This window comes from Oncorhynchus clarkii, unplaced genomic scaffold, assembly GCF_045791955.1.
Source record: "Oncorhynchus clarkii lewisi isolate Uvic-CL-2024 unplaced genomic scaffold, UVic_Ocla_1.0 unplaced_contig_5711_pilon_pilon, whole genome shotgun sequence".
NCBI classification, from domain to species: Eukaryota; Metazoa; Chordata; class Actinopteri; order Salmoniformes; family Salmonidae; genus Oncorhynchus; species Oncorhynchus clarkii.
This window is the reverse complement of record NW_027258176.1, coordinates 23,086-43,943: the sequence shown is the minus strand read 5'-3', so window position 1 is coordinate 43,943 and position 20,858 is coordinate 23,086. Positions and strand designations below refer to the sequence as shown.

At 43.2% G+C, this 20,858-nt stretch overlaps 1 pseudogene; it reads left to right on the top strand.

Moving 5' to 3' along the window:
* Positions 1 to 11,601, top strand: part of LOC139395907 (glyoxalase domain-containing protein 4 pseudogene) — a 34,259-nt pseudogene extending 22,658 nt beyond the window's left edge.
* Positions 11,602 to 20,858: the final 9,257 nt, after the last annotated feature.

Sequence of the window (20,858 nt, the reverse complement as noted above, 5' to 3'; positions counted from 1 at the left end):
TTACGGAAAAAACATAATTTCACATGTGGAAAATCACACGATTTCACATGAACTTTCACATGTGAAATCATGTGAAAATGTTAATTTGGAACACTTCATATGTGATCACATGTATTAACACGTATAGTTCCATGTTATCACGTTGGTTTACATGTTGTCACATTATCATATAAACTTTACATAAGACCACGTGATCACATGGAAACATGTGTTTTTGGAACACTTCACATGTGATCACGTGAAATTCAAAATGTTTTTTCTGTATGGGTTGTTTCCCCTCTCTCTCTTTCTCTCTCTCTTTCTCTTTCTCTCTCTCTGTCTCTTTCTCTCTCTCTGTCTCTTTCTCTCTCTCTCTCTGTCTCTTTCTCTCTCTTTCTCTCTGTCTCTCTCACTCTCTTTCTCACGCTCTCTCTCTTTCTCACGCTCTACGCTCACTCTCTGTTCGACAACCTGTGACACTGTGTGTGTGTGTTTAAGAGAGAGAGCGAGAGAGAGAGAGAGAGAGAGAGAGAGAGAGAGAGAGAGAGAGAGAGAGAGAGAGAGAGAGAGAGAGAGAGAGAGAGAGAGAGAGAGAGAGAGAGAGATGCAAAGACACACCACAGGAGGTTGGTGGCACTTTATTTTAATTATTTATTTTTATGGGGTGGATCAGCTTTAATATTGCAGATAGATTTAATTGTCTCCGTCATTTCCAATCCCCCATATACTCTACCGGTCAAAAGTTTTAGAACACCTAATCATTCAAGTTAATTTCTTTATTTGTACTATTTTCTACATTGTAGAATAATAGTGAAGACATCTAAACTATGGAATAACACATATGGAATCATGTAGTAACCAAAGAAGTGTTAAGTAAATCCAAATATATTTATATTTGAGATTCTTCAAAGTAGCCTCCCTTTGCCTTAATGACAGCTTTGCACACTCTTGGCATTCTCTCAGACAGCTTCATGAGGTGTCACCTGGAATGCATTTCAATTAACAGGTGTGCCTTGCTAAAAGTTCAAGTTGTAGAATTTCTTTCCTTTTTAATGCGTTTGAGTCAATCAGTTGTGTTGTGACAAGGTAGTGGTGGTATACAGAAGATGGCACTATGTGGTAAAAGATCAAGTCCATATTATGGCAAGAACAGCTCAAATTAACAAAGACAAATGACAGTCCATCATTACTTTAAGACATGAAGGTCAGTCAATACAGAAAATGTCAAGAACTTTGAAAGTTTCTTCAAGGGCAGTCACAAAAACCATCAAGAGCTATGATGAAACTGGCTCTCATGAGGATCGCCACAGGAATAGAAGACCCGCAACTCCCGTACGGACTCGGGAGAGGCGAAGGTCGAGAACCATGCATCCTCCGAAGCACAACCCAACCAAGCCGCACTGCTTCTTGACACAATGCCCATCCAACCCGGGAGGCCAGTCGCACCAATGTGTCGAAGGAAACACCGTACATCTGGCGACCGTGTCAGCGTGCACTGCGCCCGGCCCGCCACAGGAGTCGCTAATGCGCGATGAGACAAGGATATCCCTGCCAGGCAAACCCTCCCTAACCCGGACGACGCTAGGCCAAATGTGCGCCGCCTGTGGGCCTTCCGGTCGCGGCCGACTGCGTCAGAGCCTGGGCTCGAACCCAGAATCTCTAGTGGCACAGCTAGCACTGTGATGCAGTGCCTTAGACCACTGCACCACTCGGGAGGCGACCGGTGGAAATTTGTCCTTGGGTCTGGAGTCCAAATTGGAGATTTTTGCTTCCAACAGCCGTGTCTTTGTGAGACGCGGTGAGGTGAACTGACGATCTCCGCATGTGTATTTCCCACTGTAAAGCATGGAGGAGGAGGTGTGATGGTGTGGGGGTGCTTTGCTGGTGACACTGTCTGTGATTTATTTAGAATTCAAGGCACACTTTACCAGCATGGCTACCACAGCATTTTGCAGCGATACACCATCCCATATGGTTTGGGCTTATTGGGACTATGATTTGTTTTTCAACACGACAATGACCCAACACAACTCCAGGCTGTGTAAGGACTATTTTACCAAGAAGGAGAGTGATGGAGTGCTGCATCAGATGACCTGGCCTCCACAATCCCCCACCTCAACCAAATTGAGATAGTTTGGGATGAGTCGGACCGTAGAGTCAAGGAAAAGCAGCCAACAAGTGCTCAGCATATGTGGGAACTCCTTCAAGACTGTTGGAAAAACATTCCATGTGAAGCTGGTTGAAAGAATGCCAAGAGTGTGCAAAGTTGTCATCAAGGCAAAGGGTGGCTATTTGAAGAATCTCAAATATAAAATATATTTTGATTTGTTTAACACTTACTACATATTCCATATGTGTTATTTCGTAGTTTTAATGTCTTCACTATTATTCTACAATGTAGAAAATAGCAAAAGATAAAGAAAAACCCTTGAATGAGTAGGTGTTCTAAAACTGTTGACCGGTAGTGTATAAATATAGTGTATATATTATGTAAAAAATATAGATGTAGATATATTATAATTTATTTATATATATTTTCCTTTATTATTTTCCCCTAACCCTACCTTCCGTAATTGGAGTAAACTAATGAACAACAACACAAGGCTTCTACTTCCAGCTTATACACACTATATACATTTTACAGACACAGTATATTTGACATTAGTTATATTTAGTTTGTTTTTAGTCCCATCCTTCAGCTCCACTCAACCCCTCTGATCTATCTCTGAACACCATTCAGTTTTGATTTCTATTTGCCATATATTTTTCCAACTGTGCCGTTTCACAAAAGTTCTCTCTATTCTCATAGTTTCCACAAATTATACATGAAAGAAAAACATTTCTGCTTAGAGTATTATTATATTATTGATCGATTGACTCTGACTTTTCAGATCACCCTATCTCCAGAGTTCAGGTATGTGTTGCAATTCTTCATCTGTTCCTGGACCTGCAACCAACAACAAGCTACGTATGGACAGTATCAAAACAGATCGAACGATTCTGTCTCGTTGCAGCAAAATCTGCAGAGCTGGGATTGTTGTATCCCCCATATATACGGTATACCAGTCTATTGGTTGCAATATTTTTTTTATAATAATTTATATTGAAAAAAGGAAAACTCTAAATTGATTTGGTTGGTGGCACCTTCATTGAGGAGGACGGGCTCGTGGTGATGGCTGGAGTAGAATAGATGTAATGGTATCAGGTACATTAACCCTGTGTTTTCCATGTGTTTGATGTCATTCCATTGACTCCATTCCAGCCATTATTATGAGCTGTCCTCCCCTCAGCAGCCTCCTGTGGCACACACACACACTGTGTACATCGTCTAAATAATTGTATTTCCTGGAAAAAAGCGACTGCCCATGTTTCACGTTGACACCAGTCACATACCAGGCTGTGTGTCATTGCTGTTACAGGATTAAAGGAAAACACACAATATAAATGTCATTGCTGTTATGAGTATACCAGACAGACATGTAATATAAGATTGATCTTAAATTACTTCACCGATCCACAAAAGGGTAAATGTAGACAAGAATATAACAAAACATAAATGAATATGATGTAAAATTGAGCATTAGTATAATTTTTATCGTACACAAACTTCATGTTCATATCTATCAAAGAAAGGGGATATAAACAGTGATGTTGTATTTGTGCTGGTTTTTGGAGTGCTGCTTTGTGCTGCGCTACATTTTTATTTTATTTATTTATTTTACCTTTATTTAACCAGGTAGGCAAGTTGAGAACAAGTTCTCATTTACAATTGCGACCTGGCCAAGATAAAGCAAAGCAGTTCGACAGATACAACGACACAGAGTTACACATGGAGTAAAACAAACATACAGTCAATAATACAGTATAAACAAGTCTATATACAATGTGAGCAAATGAGGTGAGAAGGGAGGTAAAGGCAAAAAAAGGCCATGGTGATAAGGTAAATACAATATAGCAATTAAAACACTGGAATGGTAGTTTTGCAATGGAAGAATGTGCAAAGTAGAAATAAAAATAATGGGGTGCAAAGGAGCAAAATAAATAAATAAATTAAATACAGTTGGGAAAGAGGTAGTTGTTTGGGCTAAATTATAGGTGGGCTATGTACAGGTGCAGTAATCTGTGAGCTGCTCTGACAGTTGGTGCTTAAAGCTAGTGAGGGAGATAAGTGTTTCCAGTTTCAGAGATTTTTGTAGCTCGTTCCAGTCATTGGCAGCAGAGAACTGGAAAGAGAGGCGGCCAAAGAAAGAATTGGTTTTGGGGGTGACTAGAGAGATATACCTGCTGGAGCGTGTGCTACAGGTGGGAGATGCTATGGTGACCAGCGAGCTGAGATAAGGGGGGACTTTACCTAGCAGGGTCTTGTAGATGACATGGAGCCAGTGGGTTTGGCGACGAGTATGAAGCGAGGGCCAGCCAACGAGAGCGTACAGGTCGCAATGGTGGGTAGTATATGGGGCTTTGGTGACAAAACGGATTGCACTGTGATAGACTGCATCCAATTTGTTGAGTAGGGTATTGGAGGCTATTTTGTAAATGACATCGCCAAAGTCGAGGATTGGTAGGATGGTCAGTTTTACAAGGGTATGTTTGGCAGCATGAGTGAAGGATGCTTTGTTGCGAAATAGGAAGCCAATTCTAGATTTAACTTTGGATTGGAGATGTTTGATATGGGTCTGGAAGGAGAGTTTACAGTCTAACCAGACACCTAAGTATTTGTAGTTGTCCACGTATTCTAAGTCAGAGCCGTCCAGAGTAGTGATGTTGGACAGGCGGGTAGGTGCAGGTAGCGATCGGTTGAAGAGCATGCATTTAGTTTTACTTGTATTTAAGAGCAATTGGAGGCCACGGAAGGAGAGTTGTATGGCATTGAAGCTTGCCTGGAGGGTTGTTAACACAGTGTCCAAAGAAGGGCCGGAAGTATACAGAATGGTGTCGTCTGCGTAGAGGTGGATCAGAGACTCACCAGCAGCAAGAGCGACCTCATTGATGTATACAGAGAAGAGAGTCGGTCCAAGAATTGAACCCTGTGGCACCCCCATAGAGACTGCCAGAGGTCCGGACTACAGACCCTCCGATTTGACACACTGAACTCTATCAGAGAAGTAGTTGGTGAACCAGGCGAGGCAATCATTTGAGAAACCAAGGCTGTTGAGTCTGCCGATGAGGATGTGGTGATTGACAGAGTCGAAAGCCTTGGCCAGATCAATGAATACGGCTGCACAGTAATGTTTCTTATCGATGGCGGTTAAGATATTGTTTAGGACCTTGAGTGTGGCTGAGGTGCACCCATGACCAGCTCTGAAACCAGATTGCATAGCAGAGAAGGTATGATGAGATTCGAAATGGTCGGTAATCTGTTTGTTGACTTGGCTTTCGAAGACCTTAGAAAGGCATGGTAGGATAGATATAGGTCTGTAGCAGTTTGGGTCAAGAGTGTCCCCCCCTTTGAAGAGGGGGATGACCGCAGCTGCTTTCCAATCTTTTGGAATCTCAGACGACACGAAAGAGAGGTTGAACAGGCTAGTAATAGGGGTGGCAACAATTTCGGCAGATCATTTTAGAAAGAAAGGGTCCAGATTTTCTAGCCCGGCTGATTTGTAGGGGTCCAGATTTTGCAGCTCTTTCAGAACATCAGCTGAATGGATTTGGGAGAAGGAGAAATGGGGAAGGCTTGGGCGAGTTGCTGTTGGGGGTGCAGTGCTGTTGACAGGGGTAGGAGTAGCCAGGTGGAAAGCATGACCAGCAGTAGAAAAATGCTTATTGAAATTTTCAATTATGGTGGATTTATCAGTGGTGACAGTGTTTCCTATCTTCAGTGCAGTGGGCAGCTGGGAGGAGGTGTTCTTATTCTCCATGGACTTTACAGTGTCCCAGAGCTTTTTTGAGTTAGTGTTGCAAGAAGCAAATTTCTGCTTGAAAAAGCTAGCCTTGGCTTTTCTAACTGCCTGTGTATAATGGTTTCTAGCTTCCCTGAACAGCTGCATATCACGGGGGCTGTTCGATGCTAATGCAGAACGCCATAGGATGTTTTTGTGTTGGTTAAGGGCAGTCAGGTCTGGGGAGAACCAAGGGCTATATCTGTTCCTGGTTCTAAATTTCTTGAATGGGGCATGTTTATTTAAGATGGTTAGGAAGGCATTTAAAAAAAATATCCAGGCATCCTCTACTGACGGGATGAGGTCAATATCCTTCCAGGATACCCCGGCCAGGTCGATTAGAAAGGCCTGCTCGCTGAAGTGTTTCAGGGAGCGTTTTACAGTGATGAGAGGAGGTCGTTTGACCGCTGACCCATTACGGATGCAGGCAATGAGGCAGTGATCGCTGAGATCTTGGTTGAAGACAGCAGAGGTGTATTTAGAGGGGAAGTTGGTTAGGATGATATTTATGAGGGTGCCCGTGTTTAAGGCTTTGGGGAGGTACCTGGTAGGTTCATTGATAATTTGTGTGAGATTGAGGGCATCAAGTTTAGATTGTAAGATGGCTGGGGTGTTAAGCATGTTCCAGTTTAGGTCGCCTAGCAGCACGAGCTCTGAAGATAGATGGGGGGCAATCAGTTCATATATGGTGTCCAGAGCACAGCTGGGGGCAGAGGGTGGTCTATAGCAGGCGGCAACGGTGAGAGACTTGTTTTTAGAGAGGTGGATTTTTAAAAGTAGAAGTTCAAATTGTTTGGGTACAGACCTGGATAGTAGGACAGAACTCTGCAGGCTATCTTTGCAGTAGATTGCAACACCGCCCCCTTTGGCAGTTCTATCTTGTCTGAAAATGTTGTAGTTTGGAATTAAAATGTCTGAATTTTTGGTGGTCTTCCTAAGCCAGGATTCAGACACAGCTAGAACATCCGGGTTGGCAGAGTGTGCTAAAGCAGTGAATAGAACAAACTTAGGGAGGAGGCTTCTGATGTTAACATGCATGAAACCAAGGCTATTACGGGTACAGAAGTCGTCAAAAGAGAGCGCCTGGGGAATAGGAGTGGAGCTAGGCACTGCAGGGCCTGGATTCACCTCTACATCGCCAGAGGAACATAGGAGGAGTAAAATAAGGGTGCGGCTGGCTAAAAGCAATAAGAATTGGTCGTCTAGAACGTCTGGAACAGAGAGTAAAAGGAGGTTTCTGGTGGCGATAAAATAGCATCAAGGTATAATGTACAGACAAAGGTAAGGTAGGATGTGAATACAGTGGAGGTAAACCTAGGTATTGAGTGATGAAGAGAGAGATATTGTCTCTAGAAACATCATTGAAACCAGGAGATGTCATTGCATGTGTGGGTGGTGGAACTAATAGGTTGGATAAGGTATAGTGAGCAGGACTAGAGGCTCTACAGTGAAATAAGTCAATAAACACTAACCAGAACAGCAATGGACAAGACATATTGACATTAAGGAGAGGCATGCTTAGTCGAGTGATCAAAAGGGTCCAGTGAGTGGAGAGGTTGGTTGAGGGTCACGGCGATTTAGACAGCTAGCCAGGCCATCGGTAGCAAGCTAGCATAGGATGGAGGTCTGTTGTTAGCCACCTCTTGCTTTCGGTCAGTAGATTAGTGGGGTTCCGTGTGGTAGAGGGGATTAATCCAGATCACACAACAACAACAAAAATAAGAACAATAGATATAGTTATAGAGGCCCGAGAAGAAAACATAATAATAATAAAAATAAATAAATTGTCCGATTGTCTATTCAGATAGCAGCCGGTAAGACAGCTAACGGTTAGCGGGCCGCAGATGGGCGTTCAGGTAACGTCGCGACGGAGGAGCCAGCCGGATCTCCTTCAGGTAGATAACGTCGGCAGTCCAGTTGTGAAGGCCCGGTGGGGCTCCGCGTAGGCAGTAAAACGGGTCCGGATAGGTGACTGCAGCCCAGGGGTGAATGATGGAACTCAGGAGTGATTGACGGAGCTGTCTAGCACCGGAACAATCAATGTTTTCTCCGGAATCGACGAAAGCCGACTGTCACACGGATAGCAGCTAGCTAGCTGTGAGATCCGGGTATGAATGTCCAGAGAGCATTTGAAATCCAGGGACATGGAGAGAAAAATTGGTCCGGTATGTTCCGTTCCGAGCCGCGCTGCGCCGTACAAAACTGGCGATAGATTTTCGATAGATTTTCGAGCTAAAGGATAGCTGATGACCACAAACCGTGGTTCGCTGAATACTAACGATTTGCCAGTAAAGAAGCTAACTAGCTTCTGATTAGCTTCTGGATTAGCTTCTGGGCTAGCTCCTGACTAGCTTCTTGGAGTTCCTGGCTAGCTTCTTGGAGGATTACAGATCTGAGGTAAATAATATTTTTTTATAAATTGGTGAGGCTGGTTGCAGGAGAGTGTTTTGAAGATGAGTTGATGGAAAATAAAAATAAAATGTATGTGAAAAAAGTTGTAAATATATATATATATACAGGACACGGCAAGACGAGGACAAAAGACGTCTGAACTGCTATGCGATCTTGGAGATGCTAAGAGAAACATGAGAGAGCATGAAAGATATGCTTCCCAAACGGCACCCTATCCCCTACATAGTGCACTTCTTTTGACCAGAGCCCTATTGGCCATTTGGGACACAATGGTTTCCATTTGGGACACAATGGTTTCCATTTGGGACATAATCTAAGAGAGGTGGTTACTCGTACATGTTATTTAATGCACCTCAGAGAGCTAGAAGAACAATGCGGATGTTAAACCTACATGACGAGCAAATATTTAAGCTGGGAATGAGCCTTGTCGCGTGGACCTTAAAACGAAAAACAGGTGCATTAGCAAATATACATTTGTTACAAGACTGTGTCTCTCTCTCTCTCTCCCTCTCTCTCTCTCTCTCTCTCTCTCTCTCTCTCTCTCTCTCTCTCTCTCTCTCTCTCTCTCTCTCTCTCTCTCTCTCTCTCTCTCTCTCTCTCTCTCTCTCTCCCTGTGTGTGTTTATACTGTACGTTTATTTGATCTGGAAAATGGGTGGCAAATAGGTTCAGTTGGACGCTTTTATCAATCTTTAGATTGAATTAGCAATGACAGTTGGCTACTGTTTAATAGGACCTAATCCACATCAAATAATAATCAATTGTCATAAACCGGAGATGATCATATGCTCTAAAATAGTTGATCCACAGTAACTACGTAGTCTATTGCCTTAACTCTAAGCCTACTAGACAACCATAATGAAACAATCTCTCACTTTTCTTTCAAAAGCATGGGCTTTGTTCTGTTCTTCAGATAGACTTGTTCACAGTGTCATTTGACTATTCTATTCCACTTGATAGCTCAACTTGTATCCAGAACCATCCATTATTATTAGCCAGGCTGCATCACATCTGGCTGTAATTGTAATCCCATAGGGCGGCGTACAATTGGCCCAGTGTCGTCCGGGTTTGGCCGGGTAGGCCGTCATTGTAAAATAAATAAGAATTTGTTCTTAACTGACTTGCCTAGTTAAATAAAGGATCAAATAAAAATAAAATATTCAAATACTTCTGACAGCTAGTGGAAAACTGTATTCCATCCCACTTGTGAGCCCATGTATTTATTTACTGTTTGGGAAGAAAAGGCTTTTAAACTATGCCGATGTATTGGTTGCATGGCAGCACAGGTCATAGTAAAGAGAAGCTCTTGTAGAGAGTCTGCAGGGAGTCACTTTGTTTGTATCTCTCTTGAGCAACACATTGTTAATCAATACAGTTGTGTGTGTGTGTGAGAGAGAGAGAAACAAAGAGTGCATTTTAGAAATAAGCCTTGGCCCCTGAAGCAACTCCATGCTCTCTCTCTCCTCTCCTCTACCGCTCCAACCACATCTGCCCTCTATCCTCTTATCCTTCCATCCTCTCACCCCTCCCTCAATCCCTTCCCACAGGGAAAGACAAATGGGAAGTTTTTAAATACATCTTCTACATCAACAATCGCTGAGAAAAAGGCAGACATATGCCTCATGTTTTTGATTTACAAAGAAGCCTTATATCCTTAGAGCTTATTAGTGGTTAGTGGATGGCAGGAAGGATGGGTGGGTGGATGGAAGGGTGGGTGGGTAGGTGGAAGGGTGGATGGAAGGATGGGTGGATGGAAGGATGGGTGGATGGAAGGATGGGTGGATGGGTGGATGGGTGGATGGAAGGATGGGTGGATGGGGATGGGTGGATGGAAGGATGGGTGGGTGGGTGGGTGGAAGGGTGGGTGGGTGGGTGGGTGGGTGGGTGGGTGGGTGGAAGGGTGGGTGGGTGGAAGGGTGGATGGATGGATGGATGGATGGATGGATGGATGGATGGAGGATGGGTGGGTGGGTGGGTGGGTGGGTGGGTGGGTGGGTGGGTGGGTGGGTGGGTGGGTGGGTGGGTGGAAGGATGGATGGATGGATGGATGGATGGATGGATGGATGGATGGAAGGATGGGTGGGTGGGTGGGTGGGTGGGTGGGTGGGTGGGTGGGTGGGTGGGTGGGTGGAAGGATGGATGGATGGATGGATGGATGGATGGATGGATGGATGGAAGGAAGGATGGATGGGTGGATGGATGGAAGGATGGATGGATGGATGGATGGAGGAATATAAAAATAAGACACAAAGCAGGTCAAATGCTAATTATGTGACACAACGGTTGTGTTACAACTGGTATTGTTGTGTCTGACAACGGAGAGCTTCACTGCACAAAAGCAATTACACAACCATTGATTCTTGACAACCTTTGTTTACGTAAAATTGTGCAGACAAACTCTCTGCTGTATTAAAACAGTTGTGTCAAATGTGTTGTACGTCAGTTGTACAACCTGAGTGTGTACGGGGCCATGTACAGGGAGAGGAGTGAGAGAGTCAGTTGTCCGTGTGAGTTGCTGCGTGGAATGCTGATGAAGTAATCATTTGATCCTTCTTTCCTCACAACAGGCAGATCTGTCCATCCGAGCAGCGGCAAGAAAAGTGGAGAGGAGAGCTTAGGGGAGGGAAACCATCTGCTCTACTCTCTAAACTCTCTCTCGATCTCTTGTTCTCTTTCTCTCTCTCTCTCTTTCTCTGCTCACATGTTGGTAGTTTTGTTTGTTTCATGGGGAATTACTCAGACCATGGGGGATTTTCTCAGCAAAATAGTGAGATCGAATCCTTCACGAAATGAAAAATGACCCCAAAAAGCAGCAGATAGTCCGTGGTATTCCATTTGTCATGAACTACTCTGTGGTACAGTATGATGTCCAGTCAGAGGCCTCATTTAAACATTCACACACTTTTAGTTCTCTTATAACTGGAGTATTTTCCTGATCTCAGGTCTCATGGGTCAAGGAAAAGTGCTGATCCCATATTGATATATATAAACAGAAACATTACCCCATAGCCCACTTTAAGGATGTGATCTTAGAGAGAGGAACGTTTTCCTGGATGTGTCATCCCCCAGTGATTGGTCCAGAGTGTGTGTGTGTGTGTGTTATCTCTCTGACCCACTCAGCATGGAGCCAGATGGAGCCTGTCCAGAGTTCCTAGTAGTCTATCCTCAGGGTCCCTGGGGGGCCAATATAACAAACAGCCAGCTTATTCTGGTCCCTCTTACTAACAAACCCCTCTCCCTCTTCTCCCCCCCAGTCGTCCTCCAGCTCCACCATCCCTCCCTCCATTGCTCTCACATCTGGGGACCTCTCCTCCCCCCTGCTAAGTGGCTAAGTGGGAACTCTCAGCTGAAATATGAAAACAACACGTAGCAGCCTGAGATGTAGTAAGTAAAGTAAGTAGCCTCGCTTGAGAACGGCCCATAGGGCAGGAGCCAGAACGGCCCATAGGGCAGGAGCCAGAACGGCCCATAGGGCAGGAGCCAGAACGGCCCATAGGGCAGGAGCCAGAATGGCCCATAGGGCAGGAGCCAGAACGGCCCATAGGGCAGGAGCCAGAACGGCCCATAGGGCAGGAGCCAGAACGGCCCATAGGAAAGGAGCCAGAACAGCCCATTGGTCAGGAACTTATCTCTTGTTGTAACTTGAGGCAATTTGATGTATAAGTACACCCCCTGGACAGGACACAGATTGGCCTGATTTGACATGGGATCAAACTCTACCCAGTCCCCTTCTGTCTCACACTCATACCTTTCTTGTCTTCTTTACACTGTCCTATCGTCCAATAAAACCACACAAACATGGAAGAGAGAGTGGGACTCAAGGCTGTACTGTAGGCTATACAGGCCTGCCACCGTCGTCACCGGCTGGTGTCGGCGCGGCAGCGCTTGAGGAGATAAGCGATAACGAGTATTTGTTCTTTCAGAAGCTCCTCATCCTTGGAGAGACACACACACCCCGAAGGTAATGCAACAGGAAAAGATTACAGATGTGCTTCAAATGGTTGAAATTAGAGGCAGTCAGGCAACCGACAGAGGTTCAATTGCCGGCATCCTTCTTAGGTTTGCAGAGACTCCCGGAGGAGGATGTCTCACCGCGCCAACATTACATCAGGGTTATTGCAAGGTGTGGAAGGAGATTGTTATGATCATTACCAGCATGTGATTGAGATTCATTGAACCAATAAGGAGAAGCCTAGACAGTGATAATTGTTGTTTTGCTCTAATCTTCAACATAGACGGTCCACGAGATGTTTGTAATGTGTGATTGTCGAGTTTATCGGAGGACAGACAAACGGCTCTTTCTACAGTGACAGCCAGGAAATAAAAAGAAAATGTCTGAGGAATCATCAATATCCCGATTGTTGTTTTGTCCTCATCGCCAACATAGACGGTAGAACATTACATGATGTTATGTTTGGTTGTGGGCTTGGAAACATATTGATAAACAGATTATCGATGAACAACCAAACAGCTCTTTCCCTCAGTGACAGCCAGGAGAAAATGAGTGTAAAAAAACAGACCCATTTTTTGAATTGTTGTGTTGTGGCAGCAGCGGGTAGAGACCAGACAGACTCAGTTATTAGCTATTTGCTGTAAAAGCCCAAACAAACCAATAAAGGTGGGGAGTAGGGACTGCCTGGCAGCATGGCATCTTCAGGACTGTGAGTTATCCCATCTGGATGAGGCCCTCTGGCTGTATTTGATTGAGCAGAGATTACTGTGTTTACTCTGGGGGATGCTGTGTGTGTGCGTGTGCGTGTGCGCATGTGTGCTCTGTGGATGGTCTGCGAGTCATAAAAAAGTGGTAATTGAATGAGTGAGAGACTGGAGCCCCCCTTCAGACAGATAGGTAGTAAATCACAGGCTGTGACAGGAAGGTTATCCTCTAGTATCCTCCTCCTACACTGTGGTGCTGTGAACAGGCCCATGAAGACATCTCTGACAGGCTAGGGCCCAACCGGCACTCAAGGCTCTATCCCAACTGACATACAGGTAGTAAGTCTGACTATGACAGTAAGGCTATCTATCTTCCTCCTACTATATATTGACCTAGACTAGGGGCCTGAATTGCATTCTAGGAAGCACCCCAAATAACACCCTATTCCCTATATAATGCACCCTATTCCCTATAACATGCACAAAAAATAGTGTCAGTTGAAATGGAGCAATGTTGTACATTTTTTTTTTTTAAAGTTTACCAAAGATGAGTGAAAATATCTAATTTGTTGAATAATACATTCATCATGACACGCTTGGCCCTCTTCAATATCTGTTGGCCACTTCACAATATCTGTTTCATTCATGTCATCCCATTAAGAGCTCTCTGCTCCTGGCTGATTGTTGTCCATCACACACATTAACACACACATCCCTCCCTCAGGTGCATCAGGTTCCAGCTACAACAAGATACTCATAGAAAAATGCAGTTGTATAAAAAAATCTGCATTTATGAATCACCGGCATGATTTTTTTCTAGAAATGCAAAAATGTATAAAACTTCTAATGACGCATTGCGATGACAGAGGGAAGTGGTGTGTGTGTGTGTGTGTGTGTGCCCCCAATACTTTCCACAGGCCATTGGGTTCTAATAGGATAAGAAGGCATTCCATTAATTTCTAGCATTCTCTTTTAGTAGGTACCAGTAATGAAAAAACCCCATAGAGACTGCGGAGAGAGAATGACAGGAGAGATTTGTGTAATATAATATAATCTAATATAATATAATGCTTTTTGGGCTGGAGACCAGAGACGGACTGGGACCAGATATCGGCCTGGGCATTTCTAACACACCGGTTTTCCTTGAGGCCCCCAAACTAGCCCATTGTTTTCTTCAAGGCCCCCAGTATTAGCCAAATAATGATAATTCTGCTCAAGAAAAAACTATTTAGACAGGCCCACTCAGCTAACAATGGACCAGCCCATCTGGCATTTGCCAAACTGCCCTACGGCCGGTCTGTTTCTGCTGGAGACTGGAGCGCTAGGCTGGTGTATAGATTCATTATAAACCAACGGACAGAGAGGAAGAGTTACCGTGGTAAATTTGCCGACTGTGTCTGAATAGGACAGAGACGGACTGTTTCAACTGTGTCAGAAAAGGCGAGGTGTGTGTGTGTGTGTGTGTGTGTGTGTGTGTGTGTGTGTGTGTGTGTGTGTGTGTGTGTGTGTGTGTGTGTGTGTGTGTGTGTGTGTGTGTGTGTGTGTGTGTGTGTGTGTGTGTGTGTGTAACAGGAGATTGAAATGAGTTATGATCACAATGCATCTCAGTAGGAAGTATAAGAGACGTATCTTTGATAGGAAACTTTCCTCTAACAACATAACAGATACAGAATCAAGGTGTCGGGTTCCAATATGAAAGATAACACCATTACATTCAACCCCAATAAAATGCCACAGAGATGCTTTCTGTAGGTATCTGTTCCCGCCCGGTAACTCACGGTGCAAGTCAGTATTCGACGTCCATCCATCTGAGGACGTCAGGAGATTACGTGGAAATCAGCCACTAGGGGCAAGAGTGAGCGCTGTTACCTTCAAGTAGGTTTCAGTTTTGCTAGGGTGTTGTGGACGGGGATAGCCAGGAATTTCATCACAATGCAAGCACACACACACACACACCTGTTGGCTGTGAACCTGAATCTCTTTGCGTCTGGTTTGAATTATGTGAAGGAATTCTTTGGCAATACAATCTCTGCCTGAGAGTTTACAGTTATGTGAATGTTAGTCTAGCCCTAGCTATAAATGTTAGTCTAGCCCTAGCTATGAATGTTAGTCTAGCCCTGGCTATAAATGTTAGTCTAGCCCTAGCTATAAATGTTAGTCTAGCCCTAGTTATAAATGTTAGTTTAGCCCTAGCTATGAATGTTAGTCTAGCCCTAGCTATGAATGTTAGTCTAGCCCTAGCTATAAATGTTAGTCTAGACCTAGCTATAAATGTTAGTCTAGCCCTAGTTATGTTAGTCTAGCCCTAGCTATGAATGTTATTCTAGCCCTAGCTATGAATGTTAGTCTAGCCCTTGCTATAAATGTTAGTCTAGCCCTAGCTATGAATGTTAGTCTAGCCCTCGCTATAAATGTTAGTCTAGACCTAGCTATAAATGTTAGTCTAGCCCTAGTTATGTTAGTCTAGCCCTAGCTATGAATGTTAGTCTAGTGCATGTTGCGTTGAATGACACTGCATGTTATGAGCCTGATCAAGGTTTTGCATCCGTCTAGCTAGTATCTATAAGGTTCTTCCGAGGATCTCTTGGGGGGGATTGTCATCACCACAGCAGCCTTACTACCACAGCCTGACGGGGACGTCTACCTGAGACTCCAAGCCAAACTCTACAGAGTCTGGATCCTTCATCTGCGGCCCTCTGCTTCATCCGTTCCATTCTCACTGACTTCCTGAATCCTCATTATCACATCCATTCTGTTTCCTCAATAAATTTTCTAAACTGGTCCTTTAACTAATGAATAGTCATTTCCTCTGTCTTGCTAAGTCTGCCAGCAGTCCTCAGCCTTATCATAAGTTGTCAGCTGCTGTCTTCATTTCCCACCATAGTAGATGCCTGATACATAATAGTCTGCCTTTTGGGTTGTTAGTCTAGCCCTAGCTAGGAATGTTAGTCTAGCCCTAGCTAGGAATGTTAGTCTAATCCTAGCTAGGAATGTTAGTCTAGCCCTAGCTAGGAATGTTAGTCTAATCCTAGCTATGAATGTTAGTCTAGCCCTAGCTAGGAATGTTAGTCTAATCCTAGCTAGGAATGTTAGTCTAGCCCTAGCTATGAATGTTAGTCTAGCCCTAGCTAGGAATGTTAGTCTAATCCTAGCTATGAATGTTAGTCTAGCCCTAGCTATGAATGTTAGTCTAGCCCTAGCTAGGAATGTTAGTCTAATCCTAGCTATGAATGTTAGTCTAGCCCTAGCTATGAATGTTAGTCTAGCCCTGGCTAGGAATGTTAGTCTAGCCCTAGCTAGGAATGTTAGTCTAGCCCTAGCTAGGAATGTTAGTCTAATCCTAGCTAGGAATGTTAGTCTAGCCCTAGCTATGAATGTTAGTCTAGCCCTAGCTAGGAATGTTAGTCTAGCCCTAGCTAGGAATGTTAGTCTAGCCCTAGCTATGAATGTTAGTCTAGCCCTAGCTAGGAATGTTAGTCTAGCCCTAGCTAGGAATGTTAGTCTAGCCCTAGCTATGAATGTTAGTCTAATCCTAGCTAGGAATGTTAGTCTAGCCCTAGCTATGAATGTTAGTCTAGCCCTAGCTATGAATGTTAGTCTAGCCCTAGCTATGAATGTCAGTCTAACCCTAATGATGAATTAAGGTCACTAGTTATGTATGAGCTGCTTTGTGCATATGGGCCTGCTCCAGTTTTCTGTGGATGGAGGCATAACGGCCTCTTTTCAGCCAGACTGACACTGATCATTACTCTAATTTCTACTACAAACATATTAGAGATTCTTTCATAGAAAATACCCAAAACACCTTTGTACACGACTATGATGTTGCACGACATCCCACTGCTATCAAAATGGCCATTTACACCATCAAGCTATCACAGACTGGTCATACAAGACTTCAAGGATAATGGCTTACTTGTATTAAACCATCACGCCCTGCTATCATAAAAAAGCTTTTATTGAGAACACCCAAACTACTCTATCACTGCTTGAGAATCAAGTTTGAAAATCAAAACGTCTCCTTTGTACAAGACAATGAGGACATGGGTTTACGACTAGCAAAAAGTCAGTTTATGTTTAAGGCCATTACAGACTGCCAAATAGGAGAGTACTTGGGTCTAATCTCCATCACACACCCACAAGCTGTCCATCACCACCCACTGGATAGAAGATTAGAGCTCTCTACAGAGAGAGGGAGAGGAGAGAGAGAGAGGCTGTTGATTATGGTAAAGCTCTGTCCCTCCTGATATCAAGTTACAGGGAATATGGATTAATGGACATTGGATTAATGGACTCAATGGACATTGTTATGATTTCTGAACTCTTTTATGAAGGTCAACTCTGTGAGATGACAGCATCACAATTTCATGTGTAGTCACACATACACACACACACATACACACACACATACATCAATGTGACTTCAGATTAAAATAATAATATCTCTCCCTGAACGTGAGTTTGAGAACACAGTGAAGCTCTGTCCCTCCTTTACAACAGTCTTTATACTGTATGCCCTCACACAGTGAGGAAGGAACACCCGGAACACTGGATCAGTGAGCACCAATAAGAATGGGTCTTAATATAACTGTTATATTCATCTATCATTATTATATCAGAATTAAACCCTATAATATAATATACTCTACAGTAATATCCATGATTGACGTTTGTTCATGGGAAGAATCTCCTTTATGATTGTGTGTGTGTGTGTGTGTGTGTGTGTGTGTGTGTGTGTGTGTGTGTGTGTGTGTGTGTGTGTGTGTGTGTGTGTGTGTGTGTGTGTGTGTCTTTGCTGTATTCTGTTAAAGCCTCATTAATGCAACTGTGAGCGACTGAAAACATCAATATTATGTCTCTTATCAGAGTGAACAGGAAATCTTCCTGTTTCCATCGATGGCACAGAGAGAGAGGAGAGAAAAAACGGCTGAGTATGTGTGTCTGTTTAGAGTTTGTGTCTGTGTGTGTATGAATGTGTGCATGTGCGCCTGTGTGCGTTTCAGAATGGCAGGAAGGTTCAATAATCAAATCCCCAAATGTCCTCTGTTTGTCTGTGAGAGGATGAGAGATAATTGCGTTCGGTAATAATGAGCTCTGGAAAATAGATTGTCCACCCAAATAGTTTTCCGGGAAATCTGTGTTTAGGGAATTTGGCATCATGGTATACAATACACCCAGCCTAATACAGTACTATCCATAGAAAGATAGATCTATTCATTTAAAATAGATATTCATTATATTTCTATGGTACTATCATATACAGGTAACTGACAACATAAAGGAAACACCAACATGAAGTGTCTTAATAGGGAGTTGGGCCACGACGAGCTGCCAGAACAGCTTCAATGCACCTTGGCATAGATTCTAGAAGTGTCTGGAACTCTTGGAGGGATGCAACACCATTCTCCCACGAGAAATTCCATAATTTAGTGGAAAAGGCTGTCTCAGGTGCTGCTCCAGAATCTCCCATAAGTGTTCAATTGGGTTGAGATCTGGTGACTGACTGACGCACACGCACACGCACACACACACACACACACACACACACACACACATACACATACACACACATACTTTATACTCCCTATGCTCCTTTGCGACCCCTTTTTCAAAGTCACTGAGAGCTCTTCTTCTAGCCATGGTAGCCACAGTAATGGGCAACTGGGCATTTTTATACATGACACTAAGCATGATGGGATGTTAATTGCTTAATTAACTCAGAAAACCACACTTGTGTGGAAGCACCTGCTTTCAAAATACTTTGTATCCCTCATTTAATCAAGTGTTTCCATTATTTTGGCATTTCCCTGTATTTATCAAAGAGATTATTAAGGTTATTATTAAGGTTAACCATAAATTGGTGTTGGCATATATTCATCATGTGTTGGACATACAGCCCAATCCATTATCAAATAGATTATTCCAGTTAAAGTGAACAATAGCTTTATGTGTTCACCCAGACTAGAATACAGTAGCTACCATCATTATAAATAAGAATTTGTTCTTAACTGACTTGCCTAGTTAAATAAAGGTTAAATAAAATAAAAAATGATAATGTAGTTGTCATGGAGATTATTATTAAGGTTACCATGACCTATTGTTGGTATGTCCAACCTCTAGGCTACAATCTCAGTGTACGAACAGTACTAATTGCAAATAGATTGTTGCCGTTATTAAGCTAACATATTTAATAATAGGTATTAAGTTAGGCCTACTGGAAGTTAATAACAGGTTTTTAAATCAGATGAATCATCAACATTTTGGGGGGCATTCTACCACCACGGAGACTACATTCTCATTGTGGAAAACACAGGTAGCCAAATACATTCATGTATCTCTTTCTCTCTCTCTGTTCTCTCTGTTCTATTTTTTTTTTACAATTCGTCCATTTAAAAAAATCAGTGGACCATATACAGTTGAAGTCGGAAGTTTACATGCACCGTCGCCAAATTCCCTGTCTTAGGTCAGTTAGGATCACCACCTTATTTTATCAATGTGAAATGTCAGAATAATAGTAGAGAGAATTATTTTATTTCAGCTTTTATTTCATTCATCATATTCCCAGTGGGTCAGAAGTTTACATAAACTCAATTAATATTTGGTAGCATTGCCTTTAAATTGTTTAACTTGGGTCAAACATTTCGGGTAGCCTTCCACAAGCTTCCCACAGTAAGTTTGGTGAATTTTGGCCCATTCCTCCTGACAGAGCTAGTGCAACTTGAGTCAGGTTTGTAGGCCTCCTTGCTCGCACACACGTTTTCAGTTCTGCCCACAAATGTTCTATGGGATTGAGGTCAGGGCTTTGTGATGGCTACTCCAATACATTGACTTTGTTGTCCTTAAGCCATTTTGCCACAACTTTGGAAGTATTCTTGGGGTCATTGTCCATTTGGAAGACCCATTGGTGACCAAGATTTAACTTCCTGACTGATGTCCTGATGTTGCTTCAATAAAACCACATAGTTTTCATTTCTCATGATGTCATCTATTTTGTGAAGTTCACCAGTCCCTCCTGCAGCAAAGCACCCCCACAACATGATGCTGCCACTCCGTGCTTCATGGTTGGGATGATGTTCTTTGGCTTGCAAGCCTCCCCCTTTTTCCTCCAAACATAACGATGGTCATTATGGCCAAACAGTTCTATTTTTGCTTCATCAGACCAGAGGACATTTTCTCCAAAAAATACGATCTTTGTCCCCATGTGCAGTTGCAAACCGTAGTCTGGCTTTTTTTATGGCAGTTTTGGAGCAATGGCTTCTTCCTTGCTGAGCAGCCTTTCAGGTTATGTCAACATAGGACCTGTTTTACTGTGGATATAGATATTGTTGTACCTGTTTCCTCCAGCATCTTCACAAGGTCATTTGCTGCTGTTCTAGGATTGATTTGCACTTTTCGCACCAAAGTACGTTCATCTCTAGGAGACAGAACGTGTCTCCTTCCTGAGCTCTATGATGGCTGCGTGGTCCCGTGGTGTTTATATTTGCGTACTATTGTTTGTACAGAGGAACGTGGTATCTTCAGGCGTTTGGAAATTGCTCCCAAGGATGAACCAGAGGTGACTGAGGTCTTGGCAGATTTATTTTGATTTTCCATGATGTCAAACAAAGAGGCACTGAGTTTGAAGGTAGGCCTTGAAATGCATCCACAGGTACACCACAGGTACACCAATTGACTCCAATGATAACAATTAGCCTATCAGAAGCTTCTAAAGCCATTACATAATTTTCGGGAATTTTCCAAGCTGTTTAAAGGCACAGTCAACTTAGTGTATGTAAACTTCTGACCCACTGGAATTGTGATACAGTGAATTATAAGTGAAATAATCTGTCTGTAAGCAATTGTTGGAAAAATTACTTCATGCATGTGTCATGTGTCATGCACAAAGTAGATGTCCTAACCAACTTGCCAAAACTATTGTTTGTTAACCTAAGTG